Genomic DNA, 15,853 nt, shown 5'->3' on the forward strand with positions numbered 1-15,853 from the left:
TTTTACACTATAATCTTGTATGACACCAGCTAAACTGGGATAAGATACAAAAGAAACCTTATAAGGCAATAGAAAACCAGGCCCATATTACATCATTATATTATATTATTCTGTAAGGATTATTTTATTATTAACTGACAGGAGCCAATGAGCTTTTAGTTTAATATAGAAAACACATACACAAACCACTGCAGGTGATAGAAGATGAGGCAGACAGCAAAAAGCAAGTCCATGTTCAGGCCAAGGGTCAAGGGCAGGCGGTAGACCAGCGTATCAAGAAGAGGCCAAAGGTTGGAACAGGCAGAGTACTAGCGGAGTTTGTTAAGAGACCAAGGTCAAAACCAGGAGATGAGATACTAGAGGGTACAGGGTCAGAGGTTGAGGAGCCACCAGGATCAGAAACTGGAGCTGGAGAGTTGCCAGGATCAGGAGCCAGAGTTGGAGAGTTGCCAGGAGAAGGAGCTGAAGCTGAGGAGCCTCCAGGGTCAGAAACTGGAGCTGGAGAGTTGCCACGATCAGACTCTGATAAGTTGACATGGTCAGGAACCAAAAAACCACCTGGAGAAACTCCAGGAACCAGAAGGACCAACTGGAAGCAGGAAATTAAGGACCACCTGGATTAACAGCTGGGACCAGAGGACCACCAGGAGCAATGCCTGGAAATAGAGGACCACCTGGAGCAATGGCTGGAAACAGAGGACCACCTGGAGCAGGAGATGAAGGACCACCTGGAGCAATGGCTGGAACTGGAACTGAGTTGCCAGAGTCAGCAGCCAGAGCAGGTGAGTTGCCAGAGCAGGTGAGTCACCAGAGTCAGCTGCCAGAGCAGTTGAGTCACCAAAGTCAGCAGCCAGAGCAGATGAGTCACCCGCCAGAGCAGGAGAGTCACCAGAGTCAGTTGTCAGAGCAGGTGAGAAGGCTGGGCACCTGGCCCTGGAGCAGGAGCTGGAGGTTGAGCAGCCGGCTCTGGAGCAGGAACTGGAGGCTGAGCAGCAAGCCCCGGCACAGGAACGGGAGCAGCTGAGACTGGAAAAAAGAAATCTTCTGGAACTGGCCATAAGTCCCCTGTAAAATGTGTTTTCATTTTAGAAAGAAAAACACAGGGGTCATCCAGGAAAGAAGCATCCTCACCAATTGCTTGTTCTGCCCAGTCCTGAGCTTTTTCCTCTGAAAGCAGTACAATTAGATTAGTCTGCTTTTCATATACATGGGAGACTGCTCAAAAAGAGCTTGGTTAAAAGTCCTTTGCATGAAAGTAAAAAGTCCATGAACAATTCATTTTGCCCTGCATCCTTTTTTAATTGCAGGGAGCCGCCCAGCAGAGTGTTGCAGTTCAGCTATGTGCAGCATATTAAATTTACCATCAGACTCCTTTTTGTATTAGGCTGGATTGTACTTTAAGGATTAATTTATGATTAACTGACAGGAGCCTGTGTGCTGTGTAATTTTTAGTTTAATAAAGAAAAAACATACACAAACCTCTGCAGATGATAGGAAATAAGGCAGACAGAAAAAAAACAAGTCCAAGTTCAGGCCAAGGGTCCAGGGCAGATAACAGACCAGCGTATCAACAGCAGGCCAAAGGTCAGGACCGGTAGAGTATTTGTGGAGTCGGTTAATGGGCCAAGGTCAAAACCGTGAGATCAGATGCTTGAGGATACAGGGACAGGATAGGAGCAGGACAGGAACAAGTTTACTGAATCAGGAACAGGATCAGGAACAAGAACAGGGACACGGTCACAGGATCAAGAAACAAAGTTTCAGGGACACAGGCTTGGAGTCAGCAGGAAGGCCAATAATCCAGTGTCACAGAAGATATAATTATATATTTTAAATAGGAAGCCTTTACTTTTTTCATGGACAGCTGTTTTCAACCCAAATAAAATGTACAACACTGGCTTTTGAACAGTTAGGAGACAACAGTTTAATTGGCTTGTCTGTAGTAGATTCTTAAAAATTTTAATTAAACCTTGCTATTTTTTTTCTTAATATTTTTTCTATTAGTGATAAATACATTATCTGAGGGTTTTTACTGTATCTAGCCACTCACTATCACTAAGGCTAGTCCTGTTAGTTTTCTACCCATGCAGTAGCATAGTATTTAGTCTGCCACACTTAAAGACACGCAACACCCATTATAACTGAGACATATCATTTCCTTGTTGCAGCCCTAACATATGTTTATGTTAACAGTGTAATGACAGCACTGACCTAGAGAAACGACCAAATGAGAAAAAAAATACTCAAGGGTGTAGCACCTATTTAAATAAACGATGGGAAGGGCTTGTAGCAAGTATTTGTGCATTTCTCAAAAATGAAACAGAAGAAAATAGCAGTCTGATTATTGTAAGTATATATTTTCTTTCTTGGTAGATGTGTGCATGAGGCAGAACGTGTGGCGCATAAGGTGAAAGTAATATGTACTTTACAAAATATATGGTTTTCTGGGAATAACTTACTTTTTTAGTTTTTTTTTTCACAAACATGAAATTCAGGCAGTTTGTTGATTTGTTGATTTTATAGTACAGTAGCTGTACATATGTGATGCTTTAATCTTGAGGTCTCTGCAAACTAATCAGAAGATCCCTGGCATTCATATCTGTGATCTAAGAACCTAATGAAATGTGCGATTTGAGCTGCTGTAAATTGCATACTATTGCATACAGACATATTTCCCCTTTTTAGATTCAGCAAAATGTGTATAAATGTGTTTTAGCTTCCCTAAAACATAATTTTAAGTTCTCCAATGCAGTGTCGGACTGGGTTGCCAGTGGCCCACCAGAAAACCTCAGATTGTGGGCCCACTTTGCAAACTATTATTTCTCCTCTCCTCACTCAAACTCTTTATTCTCCTAGTCTTTTATATCTAACTTACTCTATTCTTTCATTATTAAGCCTATTTTTTCGCCTAAAAAAATAGGGAATGACCATGAAATAGACCAAATGGTTAGAAGCAAGAGGCCCACTGACACTTGCGCCCACCAGGAGTTTTCCTGGTATCCCGGTGGGCTAGTCCGACACTGCTCCAATGGATATCCTTCTATTCCTATTCCTAGGATTGTATTCTTAAAGCAATATTGCACAATAACAATTTCCATAAATCTCCAAAGCCAGTGACTGCTTTACGATGCAAAAAAATGCTCAAGAGAAGAATTCCAGCTGATTTCTATCAATATGACTTCTTGTTTTTTGTTCATGTAATTGGAGTTGGAAACATTAAGCAGAGTTTCCCAGCACTTAACCAATCATAAAAAAGATACTTGCATATATTAATCAAGATCCAATGAAATGTTAAGCTAATGTATGTAATTAAAATATGTTGATGATGTTTGTGTAAGGGTATAAAAGCATAAACTATGATGTAAGTGGGACACACATTTATCTGGAGTTGCTGAACGCTATGTTAGTATTCTGAACTTGGTGCCCCAAAACAATAAGCTTCCTTCTCTGATTCAGCATTATCAAGGATCTCAAGCTTTCGTGTTTCCAAGAGAAATCACTACCGGACTTCTCAGCATAGACCTGCCTCCCAGAGTGAGACACAACTCCCATGATCCTCTATAAAACAGCAATACAGATGTAAAAACAAAGATAACTGTAACTTTTACTTGTGGTGTGAACAAACTATTTCTGTCTGTCTGTATTATCTGTGTTGTATATTTATCAATTGTCAGTTGAAACCCACCTTTCTTGTCAAGAAAACAAATTTTTTCACGTGTTAAGATGAAAGAATAGCTGAAACTGTTTTATATCAGACAGAATGGTTTACTAACAAAGTATTCAAAGGCCCTTCCCAAGGCATAATTTTAACATCTGTGTAATGATAATATAAAAAACAATGCACAAAGTTGTTTTCAAAGTAATCCATATAAATGTTAGATTATGTAGGGGCTACATTGGTGCCCATGGCCGTCCCCTGCAACTGTTGATAGAAACAGTCTGAAAACATAAACTACATTTCTTGAAGAACGGCACTAGTCGCTTTGAAGTGCCTAGACCTGCAGCAAACTTTCTACCTTTTATAGCATACTCCCATTAGTTTGTAGTCTCCACTGGGGCAGTAAAGTGTAAAGTGGTGCATAATGTGTCAGTGTGGATAATAATGAATAGCGTCCTATTCTACCCACTACAATAATGTTCCCTTATCTCTTTGCCCTTTAATGTGACGCATAGCAGCAGCCAGTTGTGCAAGGTATAATTGTATTGTACTTCTGATTTCTACAGAATTCTTTATGTATAGCACAGAGGAGTCCTTGGGTGGCAGGACCAGCAATGGTTTTGATGATGCCACTTTGTGTGCCTACTTATATCATGACATCCAAACCTTAGGTCTGGCAGGTATAATGCCATTATCTAATTAGCCTCTCCTACATCTTTCTTGACCCTAGAAGACAGGGACACCCACTAACTAGAGCATACTCATGCTACTCTGCCTCACATTGTTTAATCTCCAGAACAGACCTAGCACTAGCCTCTACTTCTCTTCAAACGAAGATCATGCCTGCTGTCCTTGCCTTTCTGATCCCAATAGGAATGTGGTACACCTGCCGGGTGCCTTAAACCTAAATGGCTTAATGTACCTGAAGTCGGAGTCACTGTGGCTAAGAATTATGAGAATTACTGGTCCAATAATGCAAACTCTAATAATCCCCTTATTGTCTGGGAGGCATCTAAAGCCTTTTTACTTTGCTCCTTTATAGCAAATATTGCTTTATTTAGGAAACAATTTCAAGCTGACCTGTGGGACCTGATGAAAGGCATCTACTTTGTACAAATTAGGTTTGTCTGTGATCAGTCCTCATGGGCATACCATGGTTTTGCTCAAGCCAGTAGGAATTTCACTTACATCTTTTTAAAGCAATTTGTTTATAAAGATAGTGCCATTGACAATAATTCCTAGTATCAGATAGCTCACATATTAAAACCCAAAATTAATTGTATTTATATAAAGACAGCATTTTTGGGGGGGGGGGAATTCCTTATTGATGATGATGGTGGTGGTGGTGGTAATGGTAAATTGTATGAGGAGGTTATTATGATCCATTCATTCTGTCAATCGATTAATCTCATTTACCTTGCAGATTTAAACAAACCTGATATATTTCCTTAAAAGAAACTGATCGCTGGTGAACAAGTGACACTGACTTGCTCAACTGTTGGAAAATTGCATGGAGACTTCCCCAACCATCACATGGGATGGAAATATAAACATAATTAATGTAGGGAATTATCAGTTGCTACAACCCAGAGATAATATCACCTTCTTGTCCACAATCACTTTCACAGACAGACCATTATACCTTACTAACCTGTACAGTGAGATGTAAAGGAATCTCTACTAATCATAGCATCACCCTGGATGTGGAATGTAAGTTGTCTTTTCTTCTCACATATTGACCAATCCAGTGGCTTGTTATATCTTTCTTCTATTAACAATGGCCATAAAACATTGTAAGGGTCAAATTATGTCTGCAAGTGCAGTGAGCAAACTGCAATTTCAAGAGCAATTGCCATGTTTTTTTCCCACAATGTAGCATTTTTTCCCCAGAATTCCTGGGAAATGTCTATTTCCGCCATAAATGAGCTTTAAAGTATGTCTGGACAGAAGAGAGGTTTTCTTCTGTAACTCAAAACAATTAGCAGCCAATCCCTATGAAGTTCTATACTGACTGTCTGAGTCTCCATAAAATGTATTTGGATAGTTACAGTTGCTACAGATAATAATCATAGGTCAGGTTTGTTTTGTCATTAAGAAGTGACTGATGGTGATACAACAAATATAATTAGGTGGCGGCCTGTGTAATTTGGGAATATTTCCCTACATGGAATATATGTGTTAAAGCAATGCAAAATGTATTAATAATTTATTCAATACAGAAATAGATTTCACCATGTTCTTCTTTAGATCCCAAGGAAACGTTTTTGTATGCAAAACTGATTTCTGCAGTGGTGGCTGAAAATGTTTTTATTTTAACTCTAATGGACCTGGGATTCTTTTGTTTCCTCAAAAGGACCAGGAAAATGCGAGAAAAAAATAATATGGAAAGACAGAATGGGACTATTATTTAGTATTACTAATATAAATTCTATATTTTAAAAATATCATTTATTTTAGTTCGACTAGCATTTAGGCAAAATTTTACATTTTTCTAAAGCATTATGCTAATTTATTTGTGTTAGTTTTTGTGCTATGATGAGTCAATGTCTTTCAGTTGGAATTTAATATTTTGACTTTGCTCTTCATTTCTCCAAACTTTCTCATAACTTAAAACATTCTCAACTTTTTTTCTGACATTGACAGGCATAGAGAGAGAAAAAGCAGCCAGTTTTGAAAAGTGCCCTGGTAAGGATGTAAAATTATAAGACAGGAAATCTAATAAGACAAAAAGGCATGATGATTAAAGGGATACTGTCATGGGAAAAAAATTTTTTTAAAAAAATGAATCAGTCCTGAAAATCCATTTCTCAAAAGAGCAAACAGATTTTTTTATATTAAATTTTGAAATCTGACATGGGGCTAGACATTTTGTCAATTTCCCAGCTGCCCTTAGTCATGTGACTTGTGCCTGCACTTTAGGAGAGAAATGCTTTCTGGCAGGCTGCTGTTTTTCCTTCTCATTGTAACTGAATGTGTCTCAGTGGGACATGGGTTTTTACTATTGAGTGTTGTTCTCAGATCTACCAGGCAGCTGTTATCTTGTGTTAGAGAGCTGTTATCTGGTTACCTTCCCATTGTTCTTTTGTCTGGCTACTGGGGGGGGGAAAGGGAGGGGGGTGATATCACTCCAACTTGCAGTACAGCAGTAAAGAGTGATTGAAGTTTATTAGAGCACAAGTCACATGACTGGGGGAAGCTGGGAAATTGACAATATGTCTAGCCCCATGTCAGATTTCAAAATTGAATATAAAAAAATCTGTTTGCTCTTTTGAGAAATGGATTTCGGTGCAGAATTCTGCTGGAGCAGCACTATTAACTGATTTATTTTGAAAAAAAATTTTTTTCCCATGACAGTATCCCTTTAAGTTATAAATAGTACATACAGTATTGCCTGACTTGGTCAATATCTGAAATGGAAAGCATACTATTACCATTTATAATAAAAATTTATTTGACTGTAATGACTTTTTCTAAGCTTGGTATAAGCTAAAGGCAACTCCGGATACCTCAAAGAATAGTTAAAAAGTTTAGGATTCATAACTGTTCCCTATAAGTAAACATAACCTGAAGAATGTAGATATTAAAGCCTCAGCAACTGTATTCTATTTTATTAAGAAGGAACAAAAGTCAGTCCAAAGGAGGAAGAGTATATATCAGGTAAGTATTTTAGTGTTTTTCTTTTGTTAAGCTCAGTGTTTCTTTATCATAGTAGTTGGAGATGCTGAACAAGCTCTCAATAAAGTGGCTTGAGGTTGCTTCTGTCTACTGGGTTTAGAGGAACACAGTATGTTCCGGCTGGGAGCACAGGGAAAGGGGTGGGATGGAACTACATTTGCAGAGTTTTTTTTGTGGGTGATAGTGTGGGGCACCAGGAACAATATTGGTGGGATTGATAGTGTGTGTTATACCACCTGGATTTTAAGGGGCTGATTCACTATGGATCGAATATCGAGGGTTAATTAACCCTCGATATTCGACTAGGAATTGAAATCCTTTGACTTCGAATATCGAAGTCGAAGAATTTAACGCAGAAAATTCGATCGAACGATCGAAGGATTATTCCTTCGATCGAACAATTAAATCCTTCGAATCAAACTATTCGAAGGATTTTAATCCAACGATCGAAGGAATATCCTTCAATCAAAAAAACTTAGCCAAGCCTATGCGGACCTTCCCCATAGGCTAACATTGACTTCGGAAGCTTTTTTCTGCCGAACTAGGGGGTCAAAGTTTTTTTTAAAGAGACAGTACTTCGACTATCGAATGGTCGAATAGTCGAACGATTTTTACTTCGAATCCTTCGATTCGAAGTCGTAGTCGAAGGTCGAAGTAGCCCATTCAATGGTCGAAGTAGCCCAAAAAAACCTTCGAAATTCAAAGTTTTTTTACTTCGAATCCTTCACTCGAATTTAGTGAATCAGCCCCTAAAATTGTGTAATAAAACACAGCTGCAGTCTTTCTATATTTTTATAAAGTTTAGCCTCTCTGATCGCCATATGAGTCTCACTATTTATCTCTTTTTAGAACTTCTGAGTACACCGAATATGAACAATGATTGACCGAGACATCAACAGAACTTGCTGCGTGGTCTATGTTCCTTGTACAGTTTTTACATTGTTTTACTTAGAGAAGGAATTATTCATTATTAATTTTACAGCAGCATTATTTTTCTTTCCTATCATTAAGTATAACAGTAAGCGACATTCTTGTATCTTCCTGCCAATAAATGCACCTCTGTTATATGTGCTTAGCTCTATATACTTCGTTGGATTTGTTATGTACATATTGAGGCTGTTATACAAAAAAGAGAGTTATATTGTGTCGCACCATCAATATACTGTGATTATAGTGTAGTATAAGAAAGAAAGAAAATTAATGAGTATAATTAATGGTGAAAAATGACTCTCAGAAAAAATTTGTTTTGCATCAATTGCAATAAAAATTAATTTGTGTCAAAACATTGATGTAATCAAAATTTGATGTGAATTCATGAAATAAATAAATATAAAGTGCTTCCAGTGAATAAAGTGCCCTGTATTAATTCATTTCAATAACCTCTCAGATTTTGAGCAACGATCATGTACTGTAACAAGTCTAAAACGTAACATTTAATTAATCAGTTAAAATCAATTCATGGGGTTAAAAACAATTAAAAATACTTTGATGTATTGATCTGGTATTATGGGATAATGCTAAAAAGAAATTTTGAGCTTTCTGTATAACAGGTTTTGGCATAATAGATCCATTGCTTTTGTAATTTAGAATGTACTCCAGTGTCTTATGCCTTATTACTTTTTCAAAAGCTTTCCTACCACTGATGTCAGACTAACAAGCCTATAGTTTTCAGGCTGAGAATGGAATCCCTTTTCTGGACAATGACATCTCATTACCATTTCAATTTGACAGACATCAAAGAATCCTGGAAAATTAAGTACAGAGGTTTGACAATCACAGAGCTGAACTCTTTTACCACCCTGGCATGAATACTATCTGATCTAGATCTTTTGATGTTCACATGTTCTAGTCTCAATTGAACTTCTTCCAACAATGCTGAAATGGATGACATTAGTGAAAGAAGCCTTCACTTTTTGTAAATGACCAGTTGTTGGCTTTTAAAAGAGTTAAAAATGAAGAAAACAAGTAATTAAATAAGTGTTGTAAAAAGTTTCCCATTTTGCTATATTCCTGTTATTAGTGTTAGAGAAACATACAGTAAGGGCGTCTACTGCATCTAGTCACTCATTCTCATTTAGCTTAGTCCTGTTTGTATTCAGATTGGCAAACAGAGATGCAACACCTCTTATTGATGTGAGATGTCTCTTCAAACTTCACATGGGAAGGAAGTGTAAATAAAGAAAATATACAAATTTATACATTGCCGCCCAAGAATGATAACATCAGATACTGGTCAAATATCACTTTCACTTCCTCATCGAGACATCAGAAAACCTCCTTAATCAGTACTGTGAATTATAATGCAGAGCCTACTAAGAAAAGCATCACCTTGATTGTTAAATGTGAGTCTTCTTTTCATCAGTTGTTTATACACACAAAATGAGCCTCTTTTTCTAAACAACTTGTACTTTTTGCCCCAGTGTTTGGTCTCTACTTGCAACCAGTGTCCACATCAGGCTTAACTTGGCACACACGAGAGAGTGCTCTCCTCCTCCCATTTGGTGGGACATTGGCTACTCATGGAATTGTACCACTGGCCACTGCTCTTTCCAGCAGACAGGAGCGCCAGTCCAAGGTTTTAGCTTGGCAATTATATTCATTGTGGATGCCTAACACATTGGCAACCCCAGAGAATAGGGAATGAAAGTGATTGCTGCAATGGTGGCTGGAAATATTCTTATTTTGTCAGAGATGGGCCTGGGAAACTTCTGGTACTTTAAAAGGGCCAACATGTAAATGAAAGGTAATATGGAAAGTCAGGCTGGGGGTATGATTTAGTATTTCAGATAAAAACATTTTTACACTTCTAAAAATAACAAGGTGATGGTTTCTTCATACCAGTAAGTTTTTCTCAGTGAGGTTGCAATTTTATTGTTTCGGTTTTATTCATTGATTTATTATGATTTATCTTCATTTTTCACTACATGGTTACTATGTTAAGTGGAACCCTATGGAACTAGATGACTCCTGAAATACCAGACCGGAGTTGTGAAAAAAGGTTAAAAAAATTTAAATGTAAAAAAAGTAATGACAACAATTAATAAGGGCATTTTTTTTTAGAATGCTATGGTCTATGTTCATAAATAGTGATGGGCGAATTTGCGCTGTTTCGCTTCACCGAAAAATTTGCGAATTTCGCATGAAATTCATGAAATGGCGAAAAATTAGCAAAACTGCACCGGCACCGGCGTCTCGTTTTTGACGTCGACGCCCGTTTTTTTGACGCCGGAGCCCGTTTTTGACGCCGGAGCCCGTTTTTGACTCCGACGCCCGTTTTTGACGCAAATTTTTGCGGGCGTTTTCGCGAATTTATTTGCTGGCGGCAAATCGCGCAAATTCGCGCCTGGCGAATAAATTCGCCCATCACTATTCATAAGATGAATTGCATGAATAATAAAACTTTCATAACTACTTACTGGTCAACTGTAGTCTGACTATACCAACTTATTGAGTTGGAGTTTGGGTGAGATCATTATGACAAAAGAATGCAGGAATATAATTAGAATTTTATTACACACCTGCATTTGTATGTAACTTTATAACACAGGAGTTTATGCACTAGATACCCCTGTAACTAAAATAGGGTGACTGTTACCCCAATGCATTTATATATCTGTAACCTTGTTATGAGCTAAGGGGGCCCAGCATGAAGGTCAGTTAGGGGGAGATTTGGGTTGAGTGTTTATTTGTGCCCTGGGTACCCCTGGAACTATAGCAGGGTGACTGTTACCCCAATGTTTCTATATATCTGTAACCTTGTTATGAGCTAAGGGGGGCCAGCCTAAAGGCCAGTTAGGGGGAGATTTGGGTTGAGTGTTTATTTGTGCCCTGGGTACCGCTGGAACTATAGCAGGGTGACTGTTACCCCAATGTTTCTATATATCTGTAACCTTGTTATGAGCTAAGGGGGGCCAGCCTAAAGGCCAGTTAGGGGGAGATTTAGGTTGAGTGTTTATTTGTGCCCTGGGTACCGCTGGAACTATAGCAGGGTGACTGTTACCCCAATGTTTCTATATATCTGTAACCTTGTTATGAGCTAAGGGGGGCCAGCCTGAAGGCCAGTTAGGGGGAGATTTGGGGTGAGTGCTTATTTGTACCCTGGGTACCCCTGGAACTAAAGCAGGGTGACTGCTACCCCAATGTTTCTATATATCCGTAACCTTGTTATGAGCTAAGGACATTTATGGTTAGATTTACGGTGAGTGCAGGACTACCATTCAAACCATTTGATTTCTACCAAAGAGACTTTTGATGTTACTGAATATCTATATCCATATATCTATATTTATATAGATTTATCTATATATCTATATCTATATCCCAATATCTATATTTGAAGGTGTAAGCCGTTACTTTTATTAGACTTCTCAAACTTTGGGCAGGTGCTGTAGAATTTTTATGTTCAGTATACAAATGCAGCATTTCTAGCAATATTCTATTTTAGACTTTAGTTCCCCTTTAATAGTGAACAGGCAGTGACTAGAGCAAACAGGCAGAGAAAAGAAGAATATTATAATTGGTCCCTTAGCTCAGACTACTGACATCAAGGGCAGACTGAGCATGTGCCGTAGTTTGGCAAGACAAAAGATTGAGAGTTTCTGTGGGCATCTTCAGAGGCATTAATCTTCATTTCTATAGAACTTTGGCTGGTAGAAAAATCCAGAACACATGGATGAACATTTCTAGCCATATTCTTTTTTAAGTTTTAGTCCTCCTTTAAAATGAGGCTCATCAGGGACCTATGAAGAGGTGAAATAACTTTTAATGTTAATTTATGCAAGACAGCACTTTATTTACTTTAGTAGCAACTGAATGACGCTGACTACAGTTACACAGTTTATTATCCACAAACATCACTTAATTCTTCTCATTACAGGTGGTCTCCAACAAACTTCCATTTAATGCATAATTAGCATGTATTTTATTTCTACCAAAAAGCGTAACCTTTGCCAATTTGTTCCCCATTTCTCCAATTAGTAAAACATCCTGCAAGGAACTTATAGTTTTAGGTATGTTTTTCAGCTGCTTCAGCCAAGCACTCAGTGTTCTTCAAGGGAGAGGCTCTGGCCTTGTTTTAGCCAAGTAAATAAAGACTTATTTTATTAGGAGACTGTGCTGCTGTCCAATGCTCTCTGCAAAGTTATAATTTTGCAAAGTTTAGTACTTACTCGTTAATTAACCTCGATATTCGACTAGGAACTAAAATCCTTCGACTTCGAATATCGAAGTCGAAGGATTTAGTGCAGATTGTACGATCGAACGATCGAAGGATTATTCCTTCGATCGAACAATTAAATCCTTCGAATCGAACGATTCGAAAGATTTTAATCCAACGATCGAAGGAATATCCTTCAATCAAAAAAAGTTAGCCAAGCCTATGGGGACCTTCCCCATAGGCTAACATTGACTTCGGTAACTTTTAGATGGCGAACTAGGGGGTCGAAGTTTTTTTTAAAGAGACAGTACTTCGACACAATGCAAATAGTGCATATAAATTTTCACGGCTCACACTCTGGCTGCTGCAATATAAGCACTCTATATTTGTATTATGTACCATAAGACCCCCTAACAGTAAGGATAACCTAGAAAAACATATATTTTCTGAGAATACACATTTTGACAAATCTAAAATGGGTAAATTCATCTTTCTGCTGCAATCTACCAAGCTGCAAAGCTATGCTGAATGTAGTGGTTTTTATGACATTTATGACATTTGTTACAAACCTTGCATTTTACGCCATTATATGCTCAACAATTCGTAACATTATCCGCATAAAACATCCTAAATATTAACGCCAGGGGTATACTGAACATGTTGTTGCCCAATATGCATAGATTTACCAAATTATGTGTAGTGATGGGAGAATTTGGGGCATTTTGCTTCGCCGAAAAATTCGCAAATTTCCTACGAAATTCGCAAAATAGCGAAGAATTTGTGAAACGCCATTTTTTTTACGCCGGCAAATTTTCACAGCGGTTTCGCAAATATATTCGCCTGCGGTGAATCACGGGAATTCCCCGCAAATTCGCGCCTGCCGAATAAATTCACCCATCACTAATTATGTGGTGTACAGAGGCACCTAAATTAAAATAACGAATATGAATTTTCACGGCAGACACTCTTGCTGCTGCAATATAAGCACCTGGTATGTGTTTATTATGTGCCATAAAACCCCCTAACAATATGGGGACGCTATAAAACCATATATTTTCAGAAAGAACACATTCTGACAAATCCAAAATGGGTAATAAATCTTTCTATAGCAAACTACCAAACTGTAAAGCTATGTTGAACATAGTGGTTTTTATGAAAAACTTGCTTGAAAGCTTGCATTTATTTTATTATATGCCCCACATTTCATAATGTATCAGCATAAAACATGCTAAATATGACCTCCAGGGATGTACTGAACAGTTTGATGCCCAATATCCATAGATATACCAAATTATGTGGAGCATAGAGAACCCCAAATGGATATATAGCAGACATACTGCCTTGCCAGAGTGTCTTCTTTCTTCATCCACCGAATCCAAGAAGAAGCCGCATGCTGTCAGTAAGATTAGCCAGGCAGGAGAAATGGAGCACAGCAGGATCGATGGTCGTCCTGTCGCCTTTTCTGAAGAGGACAGTAAATGGAGTTTCTCTGAGTTATTTCTTAATAAAGACTTTGTGATTTTAAAGTTTAATTTGTGTTGGTGTTTTATTTTTCGTTGTATAGTAACAAATTTTATTTTTTTTAAAATGTTGATGTTACTGTACAGTTACTGTAACAGTGAGAAATGCAATAACATCACTAAAATCCAATAAAACCACAAAAATCAATTCTTTTTTTTTGCCTACTGAAATCAGCAGTCAGAATCACAGTTTGAATACTTTAGCTTGGCCAAATAGGTTTTATGGTCAAAAACAAGCGACCGACAGCAACGCAGAGCTGCAATAAAATGGCTAATAATGCAATGAAATGGCAAAACATGCACCAAATTTCCCAAAATTTAATATAATCACCGAAATAACATACAAAATGTGTTGCACAGTAGGGTTAGCAAATACATTATTCGCAATGGCAATAAAACATTTTCAGGCAAAAAACAGATGATGTTATAAGAAGAAAAAAAAAAGCAACAAAAAGTGCACAAGTACACTTGGCAAATTATGTGTTATGTGCGCGCGTGGTTGTGTGTGACCCTCCCAATCCTCAAAAATGTATTTGTGTGTATGTAAGTGCGAATATGTGTATTAATGTAAAAAATTCTGTGCATTTGTGTGTATAACACTAACTAACACTAACCTGAATAGAGAATGAAAATCTGGCTGGGGGAGCTGGAGGTCGTCCCCACGAGAAGAGGGTAGCCTTTGCCCAGAATTCATTGGGGGGCAGTGTTAGGGGTCCAGGCAGGGATTTCAGCAGCAGGACACCTAGAATTCATGTGCCTGTTGCTGCCTTTGGGCCCCTGGGTGATCGCACCCCAGGGGCCACTTGATCCCCCAATCTGCTTGTTGCCTAGGGGCAGGAGAACGAGCAGGGACGGAGCGAGTGGCTCCTCACCCCAGAAGTCCTGCAGATCGTAGAATCTATGTTTTGTGACATTTAGGTACTTTTATCCATAGAACATAGATTCTACAATTTGTGGCACTAAACGGATTAATGTTTAATGTTTACTTTTTTCTGTTTATTGTTCACTATATTTTTATTTTGGATATCTGAGCGAACTGTGTACTGCATAGTCTGTTTAACAGTTTTTCTTTTTCTTGAACTTGGACATGTTTCAATTTTACTTTGCTGTTATGTAAAAGTCTTTTTCTTTGCTCGAAAATTTCGACAAAAAGACTTGAAAAAGAAAGAAAGAATAGGAAGCCTTCGCTTTTTGTAATGCACAGTTATATTAACCCCAAATAAAAGGTAGAACTCTGGCTCTTGAGCAGTTAGGAGACAACAATTACATTTGTTTGTCTGTAGTAGATTCTTAAATAATTTAAATAAATCAGTGTTAAGGTCCCCATAGACGCGACGATTCTTCTTGCCGAACGACCGATTTTAGGGAAGCCCGACCGATCCTTCAAAATTATCGTGCGGTTAGTGGTATTCGAACGATCGTACATCTTACGATTTTTCGGCCGACATCTGTCGGGAAATTGATCGGCCAGGTCAAAAAATCTTTGTCGGTCCCAGTGCAATCTATCTATGTTTGCAGGGCCAAGCAGGCAGCTCCCCTTTGTTTTCCTGGTAAATTGGTCTTTTTAGTTGATGGTAGATTCGTACGATCGTACGATCGTTCTGAGAAGATCGTGGTCTCACGATCAGGATCTGATCTTTTAAAAATCTCAACATCTATGGCCAGCTTTAGTTAGTTGCCCTGTAACATTTTTACTGCCTAACACAGTACACCAACTTTACCTGCAATTATAGTGTTAGTGATAAATTCATTATCTGAAGGTTTTTACTGTATCTAGGCACTCACTATCACTAAGGCTAGTCCTGTTAGTTTTCTACCCATGCATTAGCATAGTATTTAGACTTA

Source organism: Xenopus laevis, chromosome 7L (assembly GCF_017654675.1).
Source record: "Xenopus laevis strain J_2021 chromosome 7L, Xenopus_laevis_v10.1, whole genome shotgun sequence".
In the NCBI taxonomy this organism is placed as follows: Eukaryota; Metazoa; Chordata; class Amphibia; order Anura; family Pipidae; genus Xenopus; species Xenopus laevis.